The following is a 7728-nucleotide window of genomic DNA, read 5'->3' on the forward strand; positions in this document are numbered from 1 at the left end:
ATTGTTGTTCAAGTATATAAACAAAATTAGCCTATGGGATCCTTCAGTGAGCTGGGTTGGGCAGTGACCATGACTGAAGCTGTGGACTGAAAACCATGAGCTTTCTACACCTGCAGATGGCTGAAAACCAAATTTCAGTTTCATTTGTTGAATTTAGACATTTATGAACTAATAGCCTTTCTCTTATGTGAAAATTAGGGCATTGATTGAAAAGTAGGATGAGGAGACTTGAAGTGGGATATATGGGAGTGTTTGGATGATTGCTCTCTGATGGCATCATTCACCATCCCTGCCCACCATGCTTCAGACCATACCACCATCCATAGCCTTAAATGTTTATACACCATCATGGTATCTCATATATCTCACATGGTATTCCCTCTATGGTGAAAGAGTTAGGACAGTGAACTGATGCCTATGGAATTCACTGGTCTGGAAATAAGTGGTCTTATAGAGAGGTAGAATGGTCTATTGAAAACTCAGTTAAAATGCTAGTAGGGAGATTTTGCAAGGTTAAGGTGCTACTCTACAAGCTGTGCTATATGTTCTAAGTCAGCAGCCAAGATATGGTCCTATTTTTTTTTTTCCATTGCAAAAGTATAGGTTCCAAGATGGAAGTGAAAAGTGTACCCTTCACACATAATGCAAACTGGAAAGTGTTTTGATTTCTATCCCTATAATTCTAGAGTGTGCTGGTGTAGAGGTCTTGGTAAGCATGAGAGGAATGCTTCTACCAGGGGACACATCATGCTTCCACTGATTGGAAATTAAGACTCCCACCTGGATGCTTAAAACTCTTCGGGTTACCAGGAATACAGGCCAAAAAAGGTGTGGCTGGGATGATTGGTCTTCACTATCAAGAGGAGATAGTGTCACTGACAAACAACAGAGTCTTAAAGGACTATGGCTGCAACTCACATATCTCCTTGGGTTGACTCTTAGTACTGCCATGTGTGGTGGTAAAGTTAATGGGGGACTCCAACAGTCTAATAAGACCATCAAGGGCTCAGATCCCTTGGGAATGAGGGTTTGAGTCATTCAACCCAAGTAACAAAGCCTGACCAGCTGCAGTTGGTGGCTCTGGGCAAGAGAACATGAAATGGGTGGCGGGGGATGGAAGTTAGAAGTATTGATTACAGCCTTATGACTTTAAAAAAAAAATTATTTTATCTATTTTTTATTGCAGTGTAATTTACAGTATTGTGTTAGTTTCTGCTGTACAATGAAGTGAATCAGCTGTATATATACATATATCTCCTCCCTCTTGGACCTCCCTCCCATCCCGCCACCCCCATCCTGGACCTCCCTCCCATCCCGCCACCCCCATCCTGCCCATCTAGGTCATCACAGAGCACCACGCTGAGCTACCTGTGCTTTACTGTAGCTGCTTTACTACAGATACTACACTAGCTATCTATTTTACATACGGTAGTGTATTTATGTCAAACCTAATCTCCCAATTTATCCCCCCTCCCCCTCCCCCTCTGTGTCCACTTGTCCATTCTCTACATCTATGTCTCTATTCCTGCCCTGGAAATAGGTTTGTGAGTTCTTACAGAAATAAAGATTATAGGATCTGCCTAATTTTCTCATTTGTTCTGCCACGCATATATTTAAACTAACTTTTCTTTTCTTTACTCTCCCTTTCTTTCAGGGCATGCTGACCGTGGTTAGCTTTATGATTTCATTCATGGGTTACGGAATTCTGACAGGGTCATGATGGAACCAAGGGAGGGCTGAACATCATACAGAGATTCTATATACGCTGGATTCAGCCACCAATGAGATTTCAAGTTATCATCCTTTTAGGAAGAAAGTGAGCACATTTTGATTTTATAAGGAACAGCTGCATTATGTTAATTGGCAGGATTTTTTCTTCTGAAGGATTAAGTATGGGAAGAAGGGTTGGCATAGGCAGCAAAGAAGTGGACTCTAGTGAATGTTGTCACTTTTTTTCCATTGAGCGTTTGCTTTCCTTTTGATGATTGCAGAATTTCCCACCTTAAAGTCTGCCTTTCACTCTAGAAGCTGAAAACGGCATATACTCACTTTCTCATCTTCCTTAAGTTAGTGTGTGGGTAGAAGATCTAGGACCCACCACTAACCAGATACACTCTCCCAAAACTCTATATCAGGAGTAAGCCACAGGAAGATTGTGAGGAACCCATAGACAGAAACAACATTATAGGAAGATCAAGTTCTTTAGGCAGTAGTGGTGCTCTCACTGACAAATTCTGGGGTGGGAATTTCGGGTATTTTTTCTGGCTGGGTAGCCTTGAGACTGAGATATTTCCAGCCCTCCTGGCAATTGTACATCACTTTTTTGGTTGACAAAGTTTAATTTTTACATAATTTCATACTTAGGAACACAACATTGCAAGAATAGTTAAGGAATCATATACACTTGAGAGAGGAAGAGAGGGAGAGAGAGGGGGAGAGAGAGGATGAGAGGAACTGAGGGGGAGAATGGTAAAGCAAATGAGGCAAAGTATAAAGAACTGGTAAATTTAAATAAAGGGAATATGGGAGTTCCTTAACTATTCTTACAACAACACACACACACACATGCACACACAAAGACACCTTTTTTCTCATTCATTGAGAGCAAGTTGCAAATATCATAGTTCTGTATCCCTAAATACTTTCAGTGTATATTTCTTAAGAACATGGATAGTCTCTTACATAGCCACCATACAATTACCTAAATCAGAAAATGTAACATTGATATAAAACTGTTATCTAATCTATATTCCATATTCAAATTCCTATGTCACTTAAACAAATTTCCTTACTGCTTAAATATCAGTGTTAGCTTCTGTGAACTCTGATTAATTCACAATCTCGGATATCACTTCCTCCAGGATATGTTCCTGGACCCCATCTTTGGGTTAGGCAACTCTCATGTACCCTCATAATACAGGGTACTTCACCCACCAGTGTATTTCTAACACTCTATTCCTGATTGTGTTGGCCTCTCCAATCTGAATCAAGCCACTTAAAAGGGCAGGTATATCTCTTTTTCACTGGTCTTTCTTCATTGACTAGAACAGTTTCTGACACATAGTTGTTGAACAACTCGATCTGCACATTTTAGTGGCAACTTAAATGAGATATGTTCTAAGTTGAATTTGTCATATTCCTTCTTTCAGTTGACAGCTGTATCTGTCAAGATTCAATGCAAAGTAGAAACCACTCCAGGTGTTTTTTATAGGAAGAGATTTATTGCAGGAGTTTGATGCATATAAGGTCTATAAGAGAAAGATCTAGGCTGGACTACTAGAAATTATTCCCAGAAAAATACAGAATGGACCATCAGCAACACTCCAAGGTCATCATTTGAATTATTCAAGATGTACTCCCATGAGTATGATCCAGGAGTCAGGAAACTGTAATCAAGAAGCTGCTACCATTGCCACCATGGATGATTGCTCTGCCTCTTAGCACTCAGAAAGCTGGAAAATGGCCACTAGAATCCCACTACAGAAGAAATTCACATTTTCCCAAGTTTTCTTGAGAGTGTAAGGGGTAAAAAGATGGCTTTAGACTTTATCTCACTTCCGCCTTATATTTCAGGAGCTCATCCCATTATCAGAAATCAATTCACATTCAGAAACCTAGTTGCAAAGGAGTCTGGAATATGTAGTTTTCAGATACTCAGTCTCTGCAATGCAGGAAGACACACTGTGGAGACTGACTTGGTTCCCAGTATGCACCACAATGGCATCCCCATGCATGAGGTTGCTGAAGCTAGGCACAGGTATGTAATCCTCAACTCGTCCCTGACACCAAGATGCTTCCCTTGGATGGAGGTGGTAGCACCTCTTCCCCATGAGATTAAATTTAGAGGATTAAGTTTAGTACTCCCAGGGAATGGAATGAAGTATTCTTTAGTTGACTGCTTCAGAATCACTGACCCTCTGAGCAGTTTTCTATCTGAGAAAATGGCAGTCACATGATCAACTTGGATGTTTCTCCCTCTGGAGGTGGCAGTAACAGGCTAACATTTTCCAGGTACCCCTGTGACTTCTGGGGTCAATGTGGTGGAAGGAATGTGGGGAAAACAGCCCAGAAAGATGAGGAGACGTGTGCAACATCATGGAAAGAGCATGAACTTTATTTTCATATGGCTTTAGATTTGAATCCAGATCCTGCCTTTTACTAAGTGTAACACCTGGAGCAAATTCCTTTAGTCTCTCTATATCTTGGTTTCCTCATCTTTAAAATACTTATCTCATAGGATTGTTGTGAGGATTAAATTAGATAACACCTGTTAAGTGCAGGTACAAAAAATACACAAAGAAATGTTGGTTCTTTTACTAGTTTCCTATGGCTGCTGTAATAAATTATGATAAACTTAGTGGCTTAAAACAAATTTCATGTAAAATAAATTTAATCTCTTACAGTTCCAGGCATCAGAAGTCCAATATCAGTTTCACTGGGCCAAAATCAAGGCATTGGCAGGGTTACACTCTTCCTGGAAGCTCTAGGGGAGAATCAGATTCCTTGCCTTTCCCACCTTCTAGAGTTGCTTTCTTTGGCTAATAGGCCCTTCCTCCATGTTTGAAGCCAGTAGCACAACATCTTGCTCCAGTCTTCACACAGCTATGTCAAATCACCCTCTCCTCTTACCCGTGATTTTCGGTTAAGGCCTACTTGCATAATCTAGGATAATCTCTAAATCTTAAGATCCTTTACTTAATCACATCTGCAAATTCACTGTTATCATATAAGGTAACACTCTCAGACCCAGAGACTTGGATAACTTTGGGAGCTGTTATTCAGCTGACCACAGTTCCTTTCATCACCAACCCTTACTATCTTTTCAAAAAAGCCATTCAGTATCTTGAGCACTGTGTCCGACAGAAATATAATGTGAGGCACAGATGTAAAGTTTTCTAATAGCCACACTAAAAAGAGTAAAAGAAACAGGTGAAATTAATGTTAACAATGTATTTTATTAACCCAACATGCCCCCAAATACTATCATTTCAACATTCAATTAGTATAAAAATTATTAATGTAATATATTACATTCTTTTTTTTTAAAATACTTTAAAAGTCCAGTATCTAATTTACACTTACTGCAAATCTCATTCAGACTAACCGCATTTCAGTTGCTCTATGGCCATATGTGGCCAGTGGCTACTGTATTGGATAGGGCAGATCTGGAAGGCTGTAAAATTAAAAGGGCCCAGGATTGGACCACGTACTCCTCACATCAAACCCATGTTTCAGCAGCTATAGCCTTCACCTCATTCTGCCTATATCCACTACCGAGTTGGTGACAACTGCCTCAGATCCTTGTCAGTGTGCCGAGGCTGCCACCACTGGGTTATAAACACCCTGTAGAATCGGATTGCGCATGGGATTAACCTTAGGTTATGTATCCGTTAGGCTCCAGTCAAGAAAACATAATCCACCCTAGGTTTTAAAAGCAGAGAGGAATTATACCAGTTGATGGAAGAGCTGAGAAATCAAACAATAGATAATGGGACAAACCGCAGACTGGCAACATTGCACAGCTGCTACCACTTCTAATGATGGAAGGAGAGTAGAAGGAGGTGGTGCTGTTTGAAACTGGCATCACTCAAGAGCTAGAACCATGGCAAGGATCTTGGATCATGAAGGAAGGGACTGTTTGGTGAGAGCTAGAGATATGGAGGAAAGAGAGCCACTATTAGAGATGTTGGCAGAGGAAAGAGCGAGAGAGGGAAAAACGCTGATTCTCCCTTCCTTTCACCCTCCGGTGTTCTGCCAGGGCCTCCCATTGGGCTCATCTATCTGGAAGTTCTTTGTCAAGGGATGCTAGGAAATGCAGTTTCCTGAGAGTCAGAGTGGAGCAGGGGAATATCAGGGAACAGACCAAGAGCAAACAGGCAAACAAAGTGTCACAGTCCACACGTTCTGCTATTCAAAATATTCACCACCTATATTACAACTTCCTACTTCTTTCTACCAGGATGCAATTATGCTTCACAAAAATGAAGATGTCCTCATCATCTCTTCAATATGGGTGAGGCAAGTCATCATTGCTCTTTTTAAGTCCGAGATCTCTAGGGAATTCACAGTCTTTCTCAGTAAACCATGGCTTCTCATGGTCTGGTGACATATGAACTAATTGACAAAGTTAAATGCCATTGACCTTCTTTGTATAAAATAGTCTAGGAAAAGGGAAAAAAGAAATAATTGGTTGATATTAGTCTATACAAAACAAAAATATGCATAGCTGTTAATCATCTCTGTAACTGGTCTTAAGGGCAGGGCTGATGGTTATTACTTCCTTCTGTCACTACTCATTCCGTGCTTCCGTTGTCCTTAGTCAGTGATTTGGCTGGTTGTGGCTCTTTGCCTGGGTAGTGAGCCAAACTTCCATTCCTGAAGGATCCAAATCCTTAGTGGTCTTGCCTTTATTGGGTTCTTCCTTTAATCTTTTCTACTAGAGATGGAAAAACAAGGGATACCCCAATGATTCCTTCCAGGTACCAGGATCCTCTCTGCCCTCATTGTGCGGCAGCAACTTAAATTCCTCTTGTTAGTTGGGACTGACCACTCCATCCAGGATTGTAATCTCTCCTCTGGCTATTGGTTTAGTGGCATGAGGACCCCCAAATAATCAGGTGTCAGTCTCAATTTCTCATTCAATTGGACCATTATTGTGTCCCTTCATGAAAGCGTGCCTCCCTTGGGGCTGTAGCAGAGGAGGTAGATGCCTCTCTACATATCCCCTCGGTCCACCTGAGTCACCTGTAGCTGCAATAGAGGCTTCCTGCACAGTGACAGCTCCCCCCCGCCCTTCTGTAGTGTTTTCCTGTGGGTTTTCTCTCACACTATGCCAAAGGGAAACATCCCAGAAATGCAAGGGAGGTAAAGTCCTTTAATTGGAATTGGTGGGTACATGCCTTGCCTTCCTGTCCTCCAAAAAGGCCAATTCTGAAGCTTGTTCCATACTGTTTTTCAGAAGGATCTTGATGAGATTGAGCTTTGGTTGCCCACAGGGATCACCTGCTCCCCATCACATACTCTACTGGCTTTTCTCCTTTCTCTGACTCACTTTCCTCCCTTCACCACTTGTGCTTATTGGAATCACCTTCCAGATAAACTGCCTGCACCCAAGGCCCTGTCTTAGGACAACAACCCAAATTAAGACAGGAAGCAAGACCTCTAAACCAGAGGAGTCTATGGTTGGGGAGAAGGGAAACTAAATTTTGTCAGAGGGCCATTAGGTGTAATAGCTTCCAGAACCTGGTTATTTTGGCTATAAGAGAAACAGCACCATCTGTTGGTCACTGGCTCAAAGCATAAAGTACTGCTATAATTATGACTTCAGTGTGTCATTCCATCAATCTACAAGATTAGATGTTCTCAGGTGATGGGGTATGTGGTAACATTAGTGAAATACAAGAGTCTGAGCCAATTTCTCTTGCTTTCAAATGAGATCCTTGGTGAGAAGCAATCTTGTATATCATGATAATGAGTCAAGGAATCAGGACAGTCCTTAAGTCCACGGATGGTGTTCCTGGCAGAACCATTCTGGATAGGGAAAGAAGAAAGAAGTATCTATTTCAGTGAGAACAAACTTCATCCCCATTATCATGGGAGAAGTCCAACATAATCAGCGTGCCCCCAGTGCCCTGAGGAATGGTGCCATAACAAGGGTTCAATATTGGCTTCTGCTCTTGGCAGTCTGAGCTTTCTGCCTTGGAGAGGGAAGTCCACGTCGCTGAGCCC

Source organism: Hippopotamus amphibius, chromosome 2 (genome assembly GCF_030028045.1).
Source record: "Hippopotamus amphibius kiboko isolate mHipAmp2 chromosome 2, mHipAmp2.hap2, whole genome shotgun sequence".
NCBI classification, from domain to species: Eukaryota; Metazoa; Chordata; class Mammalia; order Artiodactyla; family Hippopotamidae; genus Hippopotamus; species Hippopotamus amphibius.